This window comes from Macaca fascicularis, chromosome 15, assembly GCF_037993035.2.
Source record: "Macaca fascicularis isolate 582-1 chromosome 15, T2T-MFA8v1.1".
NCBI classification, from domain to species: Eukaryota; Metazoa; Chordata; class Mammalia; order Primates; family Cercopithecidae; genus Macaca; species Macaca fascicularis.
The window spans coordinates 79,219,396-79,242,465 of NC_088389.1; the positions used below are offsets into that span (position 1 = coordinate 79,219,396).

The window sequence follows — 23,070 nt, forward strand, 5'->3', positions numbered from 1 at the left end:
TTAGGACCTCCCTACCCCTTATCTTAACTAATTACATCTGCAACAATCCTGTTTCCAAATAAGATTGTATCCAAAAGTACTGGGTGTTAGGATTTCAACATATCTTTTTTAAGAGGACACAGTTCAACTTGTAAACAGTAGAGTTCCGGGAAACCAGCAAGGGTCCACAAAGCACTTGGGTATGTTCATTGCGTGAAGGTTCAAGGGTGAGAGGGTAACTGGAACCCTCTGATACCTGTGGCTGTAGAAAAGGGCTGCTGGACAGTGGCATTGGGGAGAGAAACCAACCCTTGGCCTTTTACATCTAGACAGAAGGGAGCTAAGAAAATCAGTATTCTGGCCGGGCGCGGTGGCTCAAGCCTGTAATCCCAGCACTTTGGGAGGCCGAGACGGGTGGATCACGAGGTTAGGAGATGGAGACCATCCTGGCTAACACGGTGAAACTCCGTCTCTACTAAAAATACAAAAAATTAGCCAGGCGTGGTGGTGGGCGCCTGTAGTCCCAGCTACTCCGGAGGCTGGGGCAGGAGAATGGCGTGAACCCGGGAGGCGGAGCTTGCAGTGAGCTGAGATCCTGCCCCTGCACTCCAGCCTGGGCGACAGAGCAAGACTCCGTCTCAAAAAAAAAAAAAGAAAAAAGAAAAAAGAAAATCAGTATTCTGAGCTCTCTCTCCACCCAATCTCTGGTCTCCTGGGTCTCCCACTGGTGTCTCCCATTGATTGAGTCCAATAGGAAGCCCCAGGGCAGGAGATCATTGATTCAACACCTAAATGTTGGCCTCCTGGAGCATACAGCAGAGTGAAGAGAGTGAAGATTGGGTATGGAGGGGCAAACAGAGAACAATTAACCTAACCTGCTAACTTATCCAAGTGTCAGTTTTCCTGGCTGTAAATGGGGGGTAATAGTAGTGCCTGCCTCATAGGCTTTTTAACTTGGTGCTCAGGACATAGTAATAATAAATGTTAGCTATTGTTTTATTATGGTTCTGATCATCTTCAAATGAGCCGGCTTCCTCACCACCACCTTATGTACCTGGTAAATGTGAGGGCTACAGGTATCACTTTTGTGAATGGATACAAATACAGAAACAGGCATTTTTCCCATCAATGTGTTCTGATATTTTAAGTCATCAACCCAAGTGAAAGTTCTTTAATACTTGTGACCTCTACTGGCCAGAGGGCAGCTTGGGCAAAGGTTGGGGTAATTTCCATAATAGAGAAAGGAGCAATCCAGTGCCTGATGTACATTGTTTGGGGGATGCTATGGTTTGTAGCCTTGGGAACTCACAGTCTAGCAGGACACAGACAACTCACTACAAGTAGGAATCAGGGATATTTTAAGACTCATAAGAAGTTCTCCAGCCTGGGCAACATAGCAAGACCTCGTCTCTACAGAATTTTTTTTAATTAGCTGGATGTGGTGGTGCATGCCTGTAGTCCTAGCTACTCGGAAGGCTAAGGTGGGAGAATCACTTCAGCCCAGGAGTCCAAGTCTGCAGTGGGCTGGGATTGTGCCACTGCACTCCAGTCCTGGATGACACCACAAGACCCTGTTTCAAAAAAAAAAAAAAAAGTAAAAAAAAGACAGGGTTCTGCAATGCAACATCTGAGAGGATTTTGTGGAAAGGGTAGTGTTTGAACTGAGCCTTGAAAAAACAGGATTTGGGCTTATGGAGATTAGGAATAAGGGAAAGCAACAGCCTAAGCAAAGTCAAAACAAGTGTAACTGGTCAAAGAATACACAGGGAGGGTGAGAACAAGTGGAGGGAGAGCATTAGGACAAATACCTAATGCATGCGGGGCTTAACACCTAGATGACAGGTTGATGGGTGCAACAAACCACCATGGCATATGTCTATGTAACATACCTGCATGTTCTGCATATGTATCCCAGAACTTAAAGTAAAATGAATAAAAAATAAAAACATGAAAAAAAGAATACATAGGGAACCGTGAGTAGATCAGACGGTATAAATGAGATTGTGGGAGAAGGAATAAGATATCAAACAGGATCACAGAGGAAATAAGACTTAAAACAATAATAGTGGGGGATGGAGAGCCAGGCTGAGTTTCCACCTAAAGCATAGCACTTAGTACATGACAGATGTACCACTGGTCATAGCCGGGCATCTGTCATGTTCTGAATGTAAACAGACTCTTCTTCAGTCGTTGTTTAAAGGTTCTTCTAAGATTGAGTTGAGATTATAATCTGGAGTTGAGAGGCAATTCTTAGAAGCCAGAGATGGAGGCGGTAATTCAGCCACTGCAAAGGGAAGAAACACAAAGCCACCAGCGAACAAACTGTCATCAGACAGAAGGCAGGTACCCAGGAGCTTCTGAAGGGCCAGAAGGAGTGTCACCCTAGTGAATCCCTGAAGAGGTGGGAGGGGAGGGATGGCAGACACGAGGGAAGAGGTTCAGCTCTGCCTGGCAGGTGAGAGGTAACGGTGGATGAACACAGAAGTTGGGAATGGGGAGCAGGAGGCAAAAGAGAAACTGACACATTTCAACTACCACAGTTGCAAGGAAGGAGAAGAGTAAAGAGAAGAAGGTGAAGGGAAACCATGGCTCCATATCAGATTTCAAAAGAGGAGGAACTGGGAAGGAAATGCAGAGAGATAAGAACAAGGAACACAGAAGCGGCCATGAGTCTTGTCTGTGGTGCTCTGAAGGTGGGGGATAGAAACATAGGAATTTTCCAAATAGGAGAAGTGGGAATCTGGAAAAGAGATTAAAGAAAATAAATACTTGAGGAGGGGTGGTAGGAGAAGGATTTCCATGAGAGTATTTGGGATCAAGAAATGATAAGAGAGTTGAATGAATAAAGAGAGACTTGGGATGGAAAGTGAGACATTAGAATAAAGGTTTTTAGACTGACCAAACACAAGAGAAAATAATCCTAGAGTTCTGAAGGCCAAAATAAGTCACATAGGTTGTGGTAGCTGCAAACAGAGGATAAAGTCAGACTGATCTAACTTTAACAGAATTAACCACACATAGCACTCCGCACTTCCCAGGTATTAGTTTTTAGTATTTCCATTTTCATTTTTTATATTGGTTGTAGCCTTGACAACTACAAAGACTTTTTATTCTGTTCATTGCAGTATCTTACATAGCAATTTGACTTAAATAAAAGCTCTCTCTATGGAAATCATCCATTCCCTGGTTTAGAGAGAAACACAATCTGGTTCACAGTATTGAATCTGACAGTCTGAGGTCTTGCACAAATAATTCTGCAAGGGCCCACTTGTCATAATTGCAGACAAGGGTTTAGAACTCCAACCGGGAGACAGTGATTTAGGCTCTGCAGGGGCAGTTAGAACAAATGACTACCTGTGATCCTTTTTCAGTATCAAGTATGGCACCTTTAGATGGGAATGTTAAACATGAGGTTGTCAAGCCACAGTGCCCTTCTCCCATGCCTGTGGAAGACATCACCAGTCAATCTCAGCCGCCTCTGCCACTGAGCCCAGCCAGATATGAACTCAAAATTGCTCTCAGCACAGCACTCAGGCAACTTCCACCCACCGATTGCAAGTGGCAGGGGAGTTGAAACCCATTATCCACCAGCTTTCTTACGGTTTCTTAGAGGAAGTTTATATGACTGGAATTCACATCACTAGACAACTCCATCAATCTGTAGTGAATTAAAATTTTCACCAATTAATGCACTGATACCTTATTCATCCAGCCTTGTCACCGAATAAGAATTATAAATACGTACATTTTCCAGGTAACTGAAATCTGTTCACTTCAAGTGCCATTTCTAATGGAAGACTTTCCAAGGAGTCCTCATTACACCCTTCCCTGCATAGGAAATAGAGTCCATTAGGCATAATTTAACCTTTTCTTAATTTAAACTTTCATTTTTGAACATATTTTTTGCTCTTGTAAAGATGGCGTGAAAGTCATCTGCCTCCCTTCCTATCGACTTCTACGTCTTTAGAATGCCAAAGGACCAGCTTGCGACAGTTTCGTTACCTTCTAGTTTTCTGTCCAACGCTATTTAGGCTGGATGAAAGGCCACCAAAAACCTCGGGTAACAAAGAATGTTCAATCATGAGCTCACTTCCCACATACTACCAAAACAACAGGTGGATGGGCTTTGTGAAGAATTCTCCCCTCTGTGGTAATAGATGCTTATTTTTCCATACTTCTGAATTTGAGATAGTGTTACACAGTTTAAGGCCTAGAATTATAATTTCAAGGTGAATGGACTATTTGGGCATTATGCATTACCTAAAAATTGTTTTCTTTTGTTTTGTCTATATTATTTGTTTTGTCTACAAGAAACTAATATGAGTCACAGGTGATAAGTAGGTTACAGGTTGTATGCAATGAATATTTGCAAGGAAAGTGACTTTTCTGAGCTTGGGCCTGAGAAAATGAGGGCATGATCACTCACATGCATGTTGCAGACATGGTTTATTAGGTCCCTTTTGTTTGTCTCCATAGTGAACAGTCATCCTTGCATTGCAGTGTGAGTACGGAGAGCCTGTGCCAGGCATTTAGATGACCAAAGGGAATAACTCTGGGCTGAGCAAAGCAGTTGGACATCAGTGCAATCATGGAGCTAGGATTATAAGCTGGATTGGAGACACTGGGGGCAGATTCAAAGGGTATACATAGGTAAATGTAAAAAAGGACAGCTACCCTCAAGGAGGTCACAAAGAATTACCAGCTGGTGCAAGATTCCCAGACCTACCGGACAAATGTTAGAACAACATGTTATGCCATCATTTGCCATGCCCCCTTCCTCTACCTAGAATGAAATTCTCAGATAATATATCTAAGGGAGAGGAAAGATGGAGGAGAACCTCCAGATTCCACAGTGGAGCAACCGAATGGGCAGAGAAGTGGTGCCACTAACCAGTTGAGGAGAAAAGCATGTTCTCCAGGTGGTCAAAAGTCATGGTCTCTCACACAGGAGAAAAGGCCGTGATTTAGGAACCCTTAGCTTCCTGGGAGCACACAGGTGCTGAAGGGCAAGGCAGCCAGGCCAAATGTCAGGATCACACTGAAGCCAAAGGCCCAGGCAAGACAGAGTACAAACTCATGCTTATGCAAGCGGCAAGATGGATGCATCTCAGAAACATGTGCAAAAGCAGGATATCAAAGGCTACATTCTATATGATTCCACTACATTCTGTATGATTTCCATCCTATATGAAAGTCTTGAAAAGGCAACACTGTAATAACCAAAAGTGGATCCATGTTACTTGGGGTCATAGGTTGGGGATTACAAAGGGCCATGGAGAAACTTCTTTGAAGTGACGGAAATGTTCTGTATCATGAGTGGGGTGGTCGTGGTTACATGACCTTGACATTTGCCAGAACTCATCAAATTGTGCACTAAACATGAGTAACCGGTATGTAAATGTTGCCTTAATAAGGCAATTTTTTAAAGTCAGACACATAGTCTGGCATAGATGTAGAATCACTCACAAAACACCTTGGCTCTGAGGCTGCAAATTTGAGGACCAGCAGGTGAGACTGGATACAGGGCATAAGGGAGATTTCAACATTTCAAGCATCAGCTGTCACACTAGAATGTTTATTCCACAAACATGCCATTGCACAACTACTATATGCCAGGCATTGTGCCAGGGCCCAAGGATACAAAGATGATAGAGGAATGACAACGTTAAAGTCAGGACTTGGAATAAAAGTCTAAACTCAACTCCAAGCTCAAGATTCTACTGATATTTGTTTGATATTTTGTATCAAGCTTGTCAGCATGGCCGTCTGGGTAACTTCAGGAGATTAACTTTTCACCTGGGAAGAAAGCTATCAGAATGAAGACTATTGATCAGCATTGGTAAATCAGGAGGATATGCATTCACACACAGGGATATTTATCCATGATGAGCACTAGCTTATAGTTGCATCCATTCAGCACACTTCTTGAGCACCTATCATGTGTCAGGCACCAAAGAAGACACATATATGAATGACTCCCCAATCTCAAGAGGATTATGAAGGGAGAAGACAGTCTTACTACTGTGATCATAGTCAATGATGGCACGTGATCAAGTGTCCTAACAGAATATCAATGAGCTACAGCACACAGGAGAGTGTGAACTCACTTCTGGCCATGCTGTTGAGGAAGATTGCAATGACAAGTCTTTTGTACTCTGGTCCCTTTGTTATCTGAGACTGGGCTCTGAGTGTAAAAGGCCTCTGTCCTCAAGGGAAACAGGCTTACAACTTAGCAGTACATGTTCAAGTTTGGGGGGTGAGCAGTGAGGCAGCCTAAGGTGAGCCAAGTTTATAAGTCATTTTCAGGTCTGAAATTGGAACACTGGGGGTAAACCAAAGCCAAGTAAGATGCCCTATGGGACAGGTTGCCTTTTCCTTGGCAGATATTAAAACAGGATGTAAAAGATGGAGAAGAATGGCATGGAGGACAAGGTTTGTCTCATCGTTCTGCTCACATAATCACAGTGCCTGGCATATAGCAGGGGCTCCACAAATACTGGTTAAATGAATTGAATGGATGAATGATCATTGAATCTGGTGAAATAAACTACAAAGAGGAAAAGCTGATATCATGGATGCTAATTTTGAATAGGCACAAGGATCTGAACAAGGGTGATTGTATTAAATTCCTATTGTTACCAATACAAATTACAACCGAATTTGTGGCTTAAAACAACACATGTTGATTATGTTAAGATTCTGGATGTCAGAAGGCTAAAATCAAGATGTTGGTAGGGCTGTGTTTCTGGAAACTTCAGAGGATAATTTATTTGTCTGTTTGCCTCTTCGATCCTCTAGTGAGACTGAGCTGCATTCCTTGGTGTGCGTCCCCTTCCCCGTCTTCAAAGAGCATCACTCCAGCCTCTGGTTTCATGGTCACACTTCCTTTTTCTCTAACTCCATCGCCTCCCTCTTATGAGGACCCTTGTGATTACATTGGGCCCCACCAGATAATCCAGAATAATTTTCCCATCTCAAGATCCTTAACTTAATCACATCTGCAAAGTCCCTTTTGCCATATAAAGAAACATATTCACAGGTTTCTGGGGTTAGGACAGGACACAGACATCTTTGGAGACCAGTATTAGCCTACCATGGTAATGTCAAATTCTAAAATGTTATCTTCACCAAACAAAGGCCAGGAGCTAGAGGAAGTACACTACCTAGAAAACTGATGAAAAGTGAGAGTATAGTAGTCAGTAACCTCTTATCACATACAGATTAAACATAAGGTACTACCAATTAGCTTTAGCAATAGAGATTCAGAAAGATTTGAAATTCCTTTCTATGCAGAACACTTAGTATAATTTTATGGAACAAAGTAGTGTGAGTATCTCCTGTAATCGAGCAATTTACTTGTGAAAGAATTCACTCACATAGGACTGCCCAAATGGAAGAGAAGAACCAAGATTTGCAGGGGAGGAAACCTGTGTGGTCTTTGAGAGAAAGAACTTTGAATGAAACTAGGAATGAAAACTGAGTTGTAAGAGCGCAGCTGCTGAAGCCTGTGGTGCGTGTCATAGAGAAACCTGTAAGAATCAGGAGTGGGTCGGTGCTGCTACTGCAGGCACTGTCATGGGTTTGATGACCCCAGTAATTTTTAGGGCCCTCAATCCTAATCTTAGCTTGATCCTAAACTTCCTCATCTGCGAAATAAAGGCATTGATTGTATTATCTCTAGGGTATCTGACAGTGGTATGTTTTTGTTTTGTCTGTTGACCTAATTTTAAAAAGTAGTGAAAGTTTGCTTCCCGTAGACTAACACTACAGGGAGAAAATGGGGAAAAGAGAGAAAGAAATTGAAGATGGTGGGGGTGGGGGGTTCACCAGCAGCAAACCATATTTCCTTAGTGTCTAATGTCATGTTTTTCCCAGCAGGCCTCACTGGTTACAATGTGAAGTGCTGTTAAGAACACGGGTTCAAAGTTAGACTGCCTGGGTCTCAGTCCTCATTCTATTCACCATATGACCTAGGGCAAGTTGTCTAATTTCTCTCTGTTTCATATATTTGTACATAAAATAGGAATGATAACATCACCTTCACCATTGGGTTATTATGATAATTGAACTAGGCAATATATGTAACATGCTTAAAACAATGAAAAGTACCTAATAAGTACTATTGCAAGTATTTGCATCTTTATAATTAGATGTGATTAATGCTGTCATGGTTTCTACTTAGGGTGTTGTAGCTTTACTTAGAGGGCTTCTTTCATACCATAGTATAACTGCAGATGAGGTCATCGGGGCTTCACATCTGTGCTACCTAATACTATTAGGTCTACATCTGAGCTTGTTTCTGAAAAAGTACTAATTTTCCAGTTTTAAAATTTTATAAGGTGGCACATTATTTATCTGTGAGGGATATAGACATCTTACCAGTACAAGTTGACCCCTTAGCTATGAGATCTCTTCAAATGTAAGCTAAAGACATAGTTATCCTCTTCAGAAGCATTTCAGCCCTGCCGACAGAAGTGACTTTATAGACAGCTATTTGATGCTGGCATACACACACGAACACACACACACACACACACACACACGAAGCTGATGTTTACAATGCCTGTGAATTAATTTTTATTTTAGTTGTGAATCCTAGTTGCTGTTTGTTTCTGTATTTTTATTTGTGTGTGTGTGCACATGCCATGTTTTGTTTACTCTGCAGATGGCCTGGCTGTCTGTGAAAAATTGATCCACTCAAGAACATTGCTGGCTGTTTTTAATGAGGCCAAGGTCACAGCTTCAATTCCCATTTGGCCAGTTAGCTTTGCTCTTGCTCCCTTTCATAGCCACAGGCTGCTCCCTAATCATCACATCCAAGCTGTTTCCCTGGGATGGGAGGCTGATGGGCGCGGCAGATCATCAGGGCTGGTCCACAACTACAGGCTAATCACGTGATGGGCCAGTGGCCCAGCAAAATGGTGGCTATGGTCACTCACCGGGTTGTTCTTCTTTGTCTTCGTGTGATCCCTACTTAAATTTCCCCATGCTGGGTACCTGCAGAAATCCATTTTGGGCTCTGTTTCTCTTACCCAATGGACACGATCATTTCAGCATCCATCCCCTTTACTGCCAACAGAGACTCCTGAGACCCAATTAGTACCATTATGCTTTTGTCTTCTGGAGGTTTTACATCTTTGGTTTCCTACATTTTCAGCTTTTGAGTCTGTTGCCAAAGAATCTACCAATAAAAGCTTACATTTATTGAGCATTTACCAGGTGCCAAGACCCTCTATGTGAATGATCTCCTTTCATCTTCAAAATACCCTACGAGGTAAAACCCAATATTCCTTTTTCTCTATGAGGATCAAGGTTTAGAGCAAACTTGTTATGTTATGTCACGAGTTGTGCCCCGCCAGAGTTAGGATTCAACTCTGCAGTCTGCTTTCAGAGCCTGTGTTCCTTGGCCACTGTGCTATGAGACTTGCCTAAGAGCATGGCATGCTGAATAGAATAGCTAGCAACTGGATGATTACTGCAGATTCATACTGCTCTGAATTCAGACCTCATTTGGAGGGATAGCTCCTATATTGTGTCACTCTTGTTGGAGTTAGATCCAAGATAACCACCTGGCAAACTGTGCTAATTGGACAAGTTCTTTATGTGCCAGTAGTTAAATCTTATTTCTTTGCACTGTCCGTATTTCTTTGTTGAACCACATGCCACTGGGAATAAGTGGACCTAAGAAATGTTTGATTGTACAGAGAAGCTTGAACATGCTAGTACTGGTGACCAAATGAAACCTATGTTTGAGGAAGCCTTTGATCCAGTTGTATTCTCTCCAAACGTCAGTGTGTACTAGACCATATTTTTGGCAGTGATTTTCAAATGCTGAAAGAAAATCCACATTGAGGTCTAAACATAGTATTCTCACCAACCCCCCCCACCCTCACCCCTTTTCATGAACATATGGTTCTAGTGCCTTAAAAAGCAGTATGGTACAACATCAGTGCTTTCTTTTTAAAAGTGCACTAGTATTTTCTATCTTTCTTTCAATTTTGTAATACCCAACATATTTTTGTGTGTAATGATTCAAGCTACAGATCAACATTTATTATCTGGAAAAAAAAGTTGAATATTTCTCATCGATTATCATGAAAGTAAATTCAAAGAGCCTGCTCCGTCATCTCAAGGGTACAAAGTTTTGTGTACCCTGATTATCGAAGCTATTTAGCTGTAAGTTCCAAACCTTTGACCACTTGCAGTTTTTACAAGTTGGCTAATATTTGACACTGATTCCTTTTTAGTTTCTAAATTGGTCAGACTGATCCTTGACCTTGGAACTTTTCTAAATGATGTCCACTTTTCCCATCACTCATGTTTTCCAAAGAATTACTGGTTTTTTTGGGGGGTGCGGGGGGGCAGGTAATCAACCATGACAAAATTCACTAAGCCCTCTCATTTTGGAATAAATATCTTTAGGCCCAGACAGTTTGAGTGAAATCAGCTTTATTAAATAACTTTGAGTCATTTCCTTCCCTATTCTAGCTTTCTGAATCTGTCAACACACATGGGTGGTCTGTGTGAAACTGAATACAGATTCAGTCTGTGAAACTGAATACAGATTGACCCTTTTATAGAATGTTTAAAAAACATAAAACCCAATAACCAACCCTAACCTCTTAATCTTAAAAGTGTCCTTTTTAATTAGATGTTCCTCCTTGTCAGTGAATCAGTGTTTACCTCGGTTCCTCCTGCCCAGTAGAATTAAATAATGCTTATCCTATTCTAACTAATTCCCATTTAAAATAGTCTCCTATTCTGGGCTTTCTTTCTACAGGTGAATTTTATTTTCTTCACTTCTCCTTAAGTGACCTGGTTTAGTTGCCTTGTTATGTAGCTTTCTATTATGTTGGTGTGGGTTCTAGTTTTAACCAAATTGATTCTTTTAATTACCTCAACTTTTTCTCTTGTGTTTTGAAAGTATCTCCATAAGTGCCATCCCACTCCTTTGGGTGCTTGGATTTCAGAGGATTTAGGGGTTTCTTTAAACTCAATTTCCTCACTGAATCTCCTGCTACCTCTCTGAATTCATTTAATCTGACTTTTTGAACTGTATTATTCTTATTTGGCAGATTTCCTTTTTTATTAGAATCAGACAGATGTGGCAGTACCACTGATTAATTGGATGGCCTTAGAACATGTTGTTTAATCTTGCTGCACCTCTATTCCCCATATGGATAATGAAGATAATAATATCTGCCTTAATGGGTTGTTAGTCTATTGTGTAAACTAATGATTGCCCACTGCCTACTCAGTTTATGCCACTTTAGTTAATGTTAGCACCATTTTTATTCATGAGAACTAGTGAAAAAGGTTGTCTTGGCTTGGCTAGTTGGCTCTTCGTCTTTTATCCCTCTTTCTTGCCGTCTGTACATGTTCCCTGTCACTACCACCAATAGGAAGAGGAAGGAAGTTCAAACTCAGGGTTCACAATCCTTATTGGAATATTCACTATAAAATAGATATTGTCCAACTCAAGTGAGATACCCTATAACCTTGTTTATTGCAGGCCTTCTCTTTGTGCTGCTTGTGAAATCAAGTATTTTTTCATCTACTGATAGAAGTTAATGATTTATATAGAGGTGAGAACCTATATTCACTTAAGGGATTGGCATTAACAATTGAAATATAAGTGGTATCTAATTGATTAACTTGGTAATCATTCTTTCCTGCTGGTAATACATCTTGTTTGTTTTCCCCTTTCATCTAAATCCAGAAATGTTCTTCTCGTATTTGTATATGTATATGTTGTCCTGCCCTTAAATTGCCATTAATGCCCCATTTCTCCATCCCCTCCATGGCATTGCTAAGCCAGTAGCCATGTTCTGGGCAATGCTTGCTGCTATACGTTGTCTCAGGGACACCTGCCACATGAAAACGTAGCCATGGATGTCCACATGTTTCTCATCTTTCCCAATGCTTCTTACTTCTTCAATTTTAGAGACCTGTTCGTAGTCTCGTCCTCTTTGGCCAAAATTTCCAGTGAAGAAGACATAGGAAACCTTAATACAGACCATCTCTAAGTTATCAAGATAAAAAAAAAAAGGGTGGCTTTGAAGAGTTTTAAAAGCTAAATATTTCTATGAACGCCTTTAATAAATGCTTACTTTCTATAGGGGATACATAGATGTCTGAGACTCCTTGTCAAGGAAGAGTTCACAACCTAGTAGGGAAACAGAAATAAAAATAAGTTGGTAATCAAAGCATGCCATGAATCTTCCTATAGTAGAGAGAGACTGTGTGTGTGTGTAGAGAGAGAGAGAGAGAGATAAATTTTACCTGGGAAAATCTTGGAATGATTCATAAAAGTGGTGAGAGTTAAAGAATGGATGGAAATTTGACAGACTTCTACAGAGGAATGGGCCACAGATAGTATTCCAGTTAAGTAATGTAAAGAATTGATAACTCCCTTCCCTCAATGTGTGTGAGTGTGTGTACATGTGTACATATGTGTTTTGGGATGAGGGAAGGAATTGTAATGGGAAATACATACCTAAGAAAATTGGTTGCAGCCATACTTTTAAGGCTATAAATGCCACAAAAACTTATTTTCACTCTAAACATGCCAAGGAAATAATGCTGTCGGAAGAGGGAGAGAGAGAATAGGGAGACTGTGTTTATATCTTATTCCTATCTGCTTAAGCACACCCTTGAAAGAGGAAAGGTTGGTATTATCCATCAAAATCTTTCTGGTGAAACAGTATGTCTGTCAATCTATTCCCACCCAATTTGAGGCCCTGCACACAGATCCATCCCTTACAGCAATGACCTTTCTTTAAAAGGCAAACCTGGCCTGACATCACTGATATTTTGAATTCAGCATTCAGAGCTTTAGAGAAATTTCTCTCTGAAGGAGAGAAAGTGTGTCAGCCCTGAAGTGACAGACCCTGCATGCTGCTGAGAAAGATACGGGTTTTTGTGATAATTTGTGGCAAGGGCAATTTCAGGGAACAGAAATGATCTGTTGGGTAAAAGCACAATTTCTCTTCAAATTTTCTTCAAGGGGAGTCTACAAACAAGCAAGAAACTGAAATGGCTTATATTTTAGTTTGTGAGGAAAAGAAGCATCTAAGAAGATTTATAGGCACGAGGACATACTGATTTGACTATTAGTTATACAAAGTGTCCAGAATTCCTTGCATTCTGATTAGCTGTGTGCCTAGAGTAAGTTGCTTTATAGCAGTGATTGTACAGCTGTATATGATTTCCATGGCGATTTGATATGCATCGTCCCATTTAATCTTCCTAGCATCCATAGAAAGGATGATCACAAAGCTATCAATGGAGAAGCTATAGCCAGAGAGGCCGATGCCTTTCCCAAGATCACACAGGTAGGAAGACGCAGAAACAAGACACTGACTGAATCATCTGACCCAGGTCCAGTGCCCTGTGTGTTTCAAAGTCACTTCTCTAGGGATCCTTTTCTTCTTCTTTAAAAATAGAGGACTGGACAAGAATAATTGCTTCAGAAATTGTTTGCAGACTAGTAAAGTTTGTATTTGTGATTCATAGTCAAAAATCAGTGCAAAGTCTTCTTTCTTGCAGAATCAATATAAGCAGCCCAAGATTGAGGTGTGGGGTGTATCCAGAGCCATGGGGTGCTTGGGCCGCTGGGATGTCCTCCATTGTCCCACCCCCGTGCCACTGTGTACTTGGCCTGAGAACTGTCACAAGAACTCACCCGGAAAATGATCACCCATCCCATCTCTATCCTAAGCCCCATCTCTTCCACACCCTTCATTGCCACTATGTTTTTAAAACACATTTTTTTTTTGCCACGATGTTTAAAAACCGCACCATGTTTATGTGAAGAATTTACTACAACATATGAAATATGTCCCTATTTTTCTCTTACAGCCATAAACTCACAAACTAAAATATGCAAAATCATAGCCCCGAATATTAATTATAACTATGTAGCATACTATATGGAGAGCAAATAAATTTTAAATCTAAAATGATAATAATAATTTTACAATCATCAGTCACCAATACAAGATATTCCTAAAATGGCAGAAATTCCAGATAGCTTGGTCTTTACAAATGAATGTGAATATAAATTGTATTTATACTGGAACTAAGGTAATCTCTAGGAGCTGGTGTATTACAATGTCCAAGCATTTTTTATGTCCTTGGTAACTTGCCCATCTGTCCATACCTTTGCAGTGTGGAGCTTGAATACTTAAACCATTCTTTTCACCAGTGGACATGAGGAGCATCTAAAAAAAACTATGCAAAATAGAAAGAACAGAGTGGTTTTTTTTTTTTCTCACCTTTAAGCACTGTATATTTCTGATTCTCCTTGTATAGTTTCATGCCTGTTCAAATTTAGCCTGAAAAATTCCAATTTATGCTTAATGCATGAAAAAGACCCTATTCCAGTAAATGTACTTTTAGATTTCAGAAATCACAGAATGAGAATACTAATATAGTCATTCACCTAGAAAATGTTTAATGCAAAAAGTAGCATTAATAATAACAAATATTTTATATAAAGAATTTATTTTCTGATATTTACAAGTATTCATTACGCAAAACATGAGAAAGTCTTGTTTTTTAAAAAAATGAACTTTTTATGTTTCAAGCATATTGCTTACATAAAAATATAGAGAAAATATACATAAGCCAAGGTCAAGTGAGGAAAACAGTGAGGACTGTAATTTAAATTTAAACAGGCTAGAATTGGAGATAGAGGGCAGCAAGATGAATTAGAGCACAAACCTTGAATCTAGACTGCCTGAGTTCAAATCTCAGCTTGTTCATTTACAATCGTACGCACTGGGCAAGTGATTGAATATTTCCCTTTCTCACTTCCCTCATTTTTCCCATCTGTAACATAGGGATGAAAACAAAACTGATCTCATAGGTTCACTATAATTATTCAATGAGTAAATCTATGTAAAATACATAGACCCTGCCAGGCACTAGTAAACAATAAATGTTACCTTTAAAAATTACAAACATATAATAATAATAATTAAATTTTAAAAAAAAGAAAAAAAAATTACAAACATATCTACTTAGGCTGGATGTTCTCATCCCTCAGAAGCCAATCTTCTACCTGCATTCATGTGAATTGGACTGTCCTAATAACTTTATATATTGGCTTCCAGAAGAGAGCAGAAATGAGCAATTCTAGCATCATCTCTCCCCACCACCACAAATGCCATTACTTCTATCGGCATTTCTAATACTGCACCTTATTCTCAACATGTAAATCTTTTCCTTTCAATGGGAGATGCTATTACTCACTAAGCTATAAGTTCACAACTGAGATGTTGAGGTGAACAGGAATGTCTTTAGTTGTGAAGTGTGTCAGATGCAGTTTATTATTCACAATGACTCAAGCACCCAATTTCATCAACTTACTTTTACAAATAAGGGTAGTGTCCAAGTGATCTCAATACCTTCAGTCCTACTCAGTTGAGTTCCAATGAGCTTCCTCAAGTAGGAAGGAAGCAAAGATGTAAAATTCTATTGAATCCTACAGTCTGTGGATTAAACACATCACATGATGGGTATATCGATGCACAAGTGTCACACATGTCAATGTCACCCTCATGTTTTGCAGAAAAAAATTTAAAGTTGACAACTGCTGTCCTAAGCAACATGTTAATAGGGATATATTACAAGTTCTTTGCAGACTGGAGAGGCATACACAGATGTTCACAGTTATTTTGAGTAAATATATGTTACAGAGAGAGAGCTCAGACATGACAAGTCTGCCTACTCCAAAGGACGGAAGAGAGTTTGAGGCTGTTATCCTGGATACAGTGTCTGTGGTAATAAGCCCTTCTCCATCGTCTGGCACATCTGGATTAGGCTCACTTGCTGGCCCATCAATAGCAAACACTCTGCATACAGAAAAATATACCCCAAAGGATCTATGCTTAATTTGCTGCCATTTTAGGTACATGTCAATCAATTATTCAAATTTAATGGTGGTACCCATTAAGTGTGGAATATGAGGGACTTGTCAAAAAATAAGCTAAATATACTTGATACGAACAAGATTAAAAAAAAAAAAAACATGAAACCATCTGGCCTGAACAATGGCTCCTTTGATCTCTGCAGATCGTTCAGTGGGAAAGAGGGATTATATGTAATATTTTTATGCTATAGAGAATGAGTTTAGTAAAATGCAGGTGTGAGTAAGATAAATATTTATAATTTTAAAATGGGTAGCATTTAGATAAAATATTCATATTAATAGGGTCATGACAACTTACATTTGATATGCAAAGAGCATTCAAAATCAGTAGTTACTAAACTAAAATTTACTGGTTTTTTATCACTGAATAAATTCACTGATTTTTTATAAGGCAGATGATTGATGAATTCATTCAGATATGTTTAAAAAAAAGAATACTATCTGTAGAAGCAGAATCTTGCAGTCACACTGCATGAAAAGTCATAGCGTCACAATCTTATATAAACCACTCTCAAAGGCAAATTAAACAACAAAGCAATCTATCAAACAAACTCTATTTGGTCAATGTAAGCAGGACCCATAGGCATAACTACTCGTTAAGTGGCCTCTGCATTAGTGAACTTGGCTTTCAGAGGAGTATATATGCTTAGCTTGGAAAATTGACCCTGTGATTTTGGTACACTGCCAGCTGATGTCATCAGCCCTATGCAGGCCATGGATGCTAAACTCATACATACTGAGCTCCAGCTGAGCTTTGTCACCAACCCTCTCTGCTCTGGCCCCTTTCAGACTGATGACTGGGCACATCTTCACTGAGATCACTCTGCTCCCTCTAATACTAACTAGCTGTACCTACTAAGTTCTGCTGGAGTATTTCCCTCTCTGGTTCCAGGTCCAGCCGTGCAGACCCAGCTGGTAGGATGAGAGAGAATATGTGTGTAAGCCTAAAAGCTGGGACATCTCCTAGTCCCTGTCCCCCCTGGAGAGGCCCAGACGTATTCCAGCTCTTTCCACTCTGCAGCTTTCACCTCCCCAAAGACAAGCCAGTCTCTCCCTATACCCTGACATGGGAATTTAACACTCCTACTCACACTTCCCCTCCCTCCCAACGACTGCTCCTTCCACTGAGTCAGACCCACCCTAATGTGTGCAAGCTATCCCCTTAGTAGGCCTACTGAGGTTGATGCTGATTTTATTTAAAGAAAAATGAAGGCACATTTTGGCAAAATTGACGGGATTTGCTGGTGGATTGGATGTAGGAGAAAAGGAGAAGAAAACAATAAGCAGTAATTTTTTGGCTTGAACAGCTGAGTAGAATGGTAGTGCCATTCTCTACTGGAAGATAGATGGAAGAGTAACAGGTTCGGGAACAGACATAATTTCCAGTAAACATGTGTTGCTTTCATAGTCTAAACATATGTATGTTAAGTGTTCAGAGACGTTTAACCCTGTCTTTGCTAAAACTACAAAAATTAGCCAGGCATGGTGGCACGCGCCTGTAGTCCCAGCTACTTGGGAGGCTGAGACAGGAGAATCGCTTGAATTCAGGAGGCGGAGGTTGCAGTGAGCTGAGATCACACCACTGCACTCCAGCCTGGGCGACAGACTCCATCTCAAAAAAAAAAAAAAAAAGTTTAAGCAACTTAAATTAAAAAAGAAATGTGAAGATGTTTTGTAATATCTAAATTTGTGATTGAACTAATTGCAACGGCACAGAGAGAAAGACATCTTTGAAAGTGAACTTTGGTTTTGTTAAGTTTGTTATGCCCACGAGACATTGAACGGAAATGGTGAGTTGGCAATTGGAATTGGATATGCATATTTGAAGGAGATAAATTCAGAACTAGAGATTATGCTGATGGAATGTAAGGCCAAGGGATTGTGTGAGAACACAAGAGGGCAGAGTTCCCAAGACTGAAAAGTTGGTAAAGTAGAAGGACAACCATGAGAGAATCAACAGGAGTAAGCCACATGCTAAGATGTCACATAGATATGCAGACAGGGACGTGGCCACCATCTTTACATCTGAGTGGTCTTTGGTGACTTGGTCTGAACCAGAGCAAAATCACTAGACTGATCATCAGCCTCCTAACTATTCTCCCAGTCCCCACTTTAGATCCCCCGCCAAACTACACAGCAACCAAAGCCCACTTTTATAACTTAAATCCTATCAGTCATTTGCTTTAAAACTTTCATTAGCTTACCATTTGAACTTGGAATAGAATGTAACACCCAGGACTGGAATTAGGGTAAGGTGAGGATGGCACTCAGGCACAAAATTTAAGGGGCTACCCAAAATCTTGGTCATCAAGATAAATATTTGAATGTAATATTTAAAGAAACAAATTAGCAAACTACAGCTCATGAACCAGCTGCTTATTCTTGTAAATAAAGTTTTATTGAAACCAGGGCCAGGATTAGGGTAAGGTGAGTAGGGAAGATTCAAGTGCAAGGTAAGAGCTGTCTTTACTTAAAATCTTGACATTTTGTTCATTGTAGATTTTATTTTGCACTAATTTTTATTTTTTGAAATATTGCATTATGTCATTTATCTATAATACTGAGTTTTTTGGTACCGCCTTAAATTTTGTCCAGGAGACAAAGTGAGGCATTCATCTCATCCTTGTCCTGGCTCTGCCAACCCCTTATCAAGGCCTATACTTTCCAGTCAACTTGTGTAGCTTTTATGGTCAGAGAACATAAATATTAGTTTATGCTTTCAAAATTTTTTAAACAACTTAAACCCAAGTAATATGAAGGTGTTTTTTGTAGCAGTACAGAGAGAAAGGCACCCAACTTTAATATATGAAAAGATAAAGATTCAACTTATTTTCCAAATGAATCTGCTCTTCTTTATGCAGTGAGTACTCAGCAAGGCACATGGATTAATAACAGCAGGAGAGCCATTTTTAGATAAAACTGATGATGCTTTCATGGAAAGGTTCCAGGCAGATTAAAATTGTATAAGACATAATGCTTTTTGACTGCTTAAATATGTTATGGTCATAATTTTATTTTGTGATTTCAACAGAGAAAAAAGGTTTTCCTTATTTATTAGGTTATCAACTGAAAGAACCAGGCAGTTTTAATTTCTTCATTCATCTAATAAACTCAAGTTACTATGCTGAAGCATGAAGGATCTTAGAAATCCATTCACAAGCATATTTTTAAGAGGGCATATGGTTTGGGGCTTGATTAACAGAATAAATATTTGTAGGTTTTCCAAGTTAACAAAAAACTGTTTTCTTTCTCTTAGTCTTTCCTGCCTCTACTATGCCTTATGTTTTAAAGGTTGGTTTACTTCCTCTGTGAATATAACATTGTGAATAAATGAATTCCGCAGAGCTTATAAACCATTGGCTCTCACCTTAGTTAAGCTTTTATATTAGAGGAGATGTGTCTATCTCAGTTTCCCTATGTGAGACTGGGAATTGCTAAGGCAAAATGCTGTCGTCATTACAGATGGCAATAGGTTATCCAGATATTACCAATATGACCCTTATGTCCATACAAGATTATTGGTAAGAAAAACACCTGGGTGTGTCCCATGCACATACACAGCCCCAACATACCTGCCTCCCTGTTCAGTGGTAAGTTCTGTCCTCTGACCAGATGATGGCTGGCATGGTGGGGGGCAGCTGGCAGGGCACCCCAGGCTTGTTCAGATGGCAGCTGGGCAGAAGTATAAGGACCTTCTGGAGGCATGCAAGGCTTCTTGAGGACTAAGCTGAGAAATTCTACCATATTCTGTTGGTCAAAGCAAGTCACAAGATTAATCTAAAACAAGGGGGAGGAAAACAAACTTAACCTACTGATAGAGGGACCTGAGAAGTCACCATTGCAAAAGGACTTCATTATAAGGAAGAGAAGAATTGCAGCCATTTTGCAAACTACCACAATTAACTAATAAAGTTAGAAAATCCACTCAATTACCTATAATAAAGTGGTACTTTTTAACAAAGTTATTATGGAGGAGGAAAGGGAATGAAGATCTGTGGGAGAGAATCTTTGTGTTGGGGGCGGGGGGGAACTTGCAACTGCAGAATAGTGATCATTTGATAAGACCATGGAGAAATTGAAGCAGATTATGTTCCCATCTGGGATGATAATGATTGACTTGCCCTGTTCTTGATATTTATGTGAAACTGAAATAAACTGAAATTGTTGTCCTAAGCTTCAGAGCGATTCAGGATTTGTTCAGAGGTAGAAATTCTAATTTGGCTACCTGCCATCTCCAAGTTTAAATAGCTAATTGCTCCAGTTGGAGATTTATTTTCTTGTATCTGTTTATTGAGTGCCTGTAGGGATCCAAGAATTTTATATATGTCATCTTATTTAATCTGATGATTGAACAACCCTCTGAGATAGCTGTCATCCATGTTTTATATGTGTAGGTACTGAGGCTTAGAGCCCTCCAGTAACTAGTGAGGGCCACAGAACTAGTCATCAGTAGAGTCATGACTCTTTAAAATATTTCCCCTTATTCTGAGTGTCGTCCTGTAGCTTTACCCTTTTGAATTATACTCCATTTTTAATATTTAATATTAGAAATAAAAATGTCACAATCTAACTCATTGGGAAATAATTATTCCATTACAAAAACAACAAACAAAATAGAAATTCCCTTAGATCTCCCAGGATGTTTAAATGCTTATTTGTGGATTTTTTATTCAGTAGAGAGAGCAGGTAGAAAGAAAGTATTAGAATCATCTGCCAAATGAATATCCATTGGCAATAAAGGTAAATTCAACTTACTAAAATTTGATTTCCTGTAAAACCAGTCAAGAATGTGTGCACTGACTATAAAGAGGGCTCAATTGGAGGAAAATAACCTTTTTCTCCAACTCATTGCTCTCCAGTGGTCTGAAAGTCTGTGCCCACACAGAGGTTAACAATTCTCCAATCTCAGCTGACCTATAACCTCAGGCCTGCAGGGACGAAACAGCCCTGGGTATGGCCCCCAACTTTACAAGGTATTGCATCTGAGGCCTTGGGCTATTTACTCTTCTTGCTGAGCCTGTCTTTCTCCAGCAGTAAAATGGATTGAGAATCCTTATGGAGCTATAAATATTAAATGAATTATGCATTTAAATCAAGTAATTTGAATGCTAAGTGTTATTGATTTCTCTCTCACTGTACATTTTTCAACAGAAGCTAGCACAAAATAAAGCACAGCAAGCAAACTACCCCCCAGTACAGGTGGACTTCACTGGTTGATTGTTCTTTTGCATTTGTGTATTCCACACCTATCCTCTCCCACCACATATTTATAAAACAACAAAGTGTGATGGGAAACGGCATTTTACCAACACAGTTTCTAACCTCAGCCCTGCTCACTGAGTAAACGCTGACTTTATGCCATCCGGTTGCTCCATCACTTTGAGCTTCACTTCCTTCCAGTTGTGAAACAAGGATGCTAAGGAGATACTGATCGTTCTAAAACTAGGAAACAACAATGTAAAACACCACACACTGTGCCTGGTACTTCTCCATGCCTTTATTTCCTTTGGTATTTACAAGGAAGTGTGCCCATTTCCAAAATGACCAGTCAGGTAAAAAGGAGACTTTTTCTCATTTGTTTTGGGTTTTTCTGCTTCCCCCTTGTGCGTTTTTTCAAGGTGAATGCAATCACAGATGTAAACCACCCTCAAGTCTACCAAAGCCTACAGAGGGGCAACGGTTAGAACAAACACAGTTGGGCAACATTGGTGCCTGATACCCAGAGCAGACCTCCGGCACCCTGCCCAGTCTCTGCCCACTGAATAGAGTTGGACCACCTGCAGTGACATTCAGATCTTTTTCCTGAAGAGCTTGAACTAATTGAGAACTTGTCAGTGTGAGTAAAATACTTTGTGCTGCCTTCTGCTCTGTCCTTTGCCTGTGCCAGAACCCATTTCAGTGGCACCAGGCTGTCAATTGGATGGGCTACATGGGTCCTTTTGGAATTCCTCCTCTCCATCAGTTAGCATTTGATACTAACACTATTAGTGTTATTTGGATATTATTTAGGCTTTCAAGATACATACCCTTTGGATGCTGGAAGATATTCCAAATAATTTTTCCCAATAATATTCCAAATAATATCTTCCAGCTTCCAAAGGGTATTTTGAAAGCCTTAAATCAGTGATTCTTAATACTTTTAAGACTCTGATGAAAGTTATGGACACTCTTCCCCCTGCCTCCTAAAAGTTTATTTACACACAAAACTTGACAGTGTCAGAAATTTCACAAACTGTCCCCCCACCTAAATTCAGACTATAGTTTCCAAATTAAAAACCCTAGCACTGGCCAGTCATCATGGCTAACACCTGTAATCTCAGAATTTTGAGAGGCGAGGCAGGTGGATCACTTGAGATCAGGAGTTCGTGACCACATGGTGAAACCTTGTCTTTACTCACTCTGTCGCCCAGGCTGGAGTGCTGTGATGTGATCTTGGCTCACTGCAACCTCTGCCTCCTGGGTTCAAGTGATTATTCTCCTACCTCAGCCTCCTGAGTAGCTGGGATTATAGGCACCCGCCACCATGCCCAGCCAATACCAAACAGCAGTCAGCAAATGGGTACTTTTGTCTAGAGCAATTTTGTTTTTAATGAACTAAATGACTTTTGTTGATTTGCCCTCAGGGGTTGGTTGCAAAGTACGGAAGGGAGGAGATCTTAACAAATAAAACAGATACTCTGTATTACATGTATTTAATAACTAACCATGGGGACAAAAGTGTAAACACCAAGAAGATTACCCATGTCAAAAAATAAACACCAGTAGTAGATATTAACCTGCTAAGGCAAGAAGTCACCTATTGCATACATACAAAACGTGCACACACGGTTGTTATGACTATATAGAAGAATGTCCATATCCTGAGAAGATAAACATATGAAATGTTTAAAGGCAAAGATGTTGTGGCATCTGCAGTTTACTTTAAAATTACTCATAAAGAATTATTAATATAGACGTATTGATAAAGCCAACATAGAAAATGTTAAAAATGAATCTAATGGTGGAACTCTGGCTATTCTGAGCTTTTTGTATGTTTTAAATTTTTCATTATAAGAACTTGGAGAATGAAAACTCATTATTTTGAGAGAAATGTCAACATAAGCACAGTCTTTCACTTCGGAACTGGATTTTCTTTCATTGGCAAGTGTCATTTTCCC

The 23,070-nt window shown here is 39.8% G+C and overlaps 1 protein-coding gene and 1 long non-coding RNA gene across 4 annotated transcripts in view; one reads left to right on the forward strand and one right to left on the reverse strand.

Moving 5' to 3' along the window:
- SLC24A2 (solute carrier family 24 member 2) overlaps positions 1-23,070 on the forward strand; it is a 271,203-nt gene that overhangs the window by 128,710 nt on the left and 119,423 nt on the right. The gene's annotated exons all lie outside the window — the stretch shown is intronic.
- Positions 794-22,474, reverse strand: LOC135967427 (uncharacterized). Its single transcript, XR_010581552.2, has 3 exons — positions 22,312-22,474; positions 19,486-19,660; positions 794-1,550 (listed from the first exon to the last, which is right to left on the reverse strand). It is a non-coding gene; the product is annotated as an uncharacterized lncRNA (long non-coding RNA).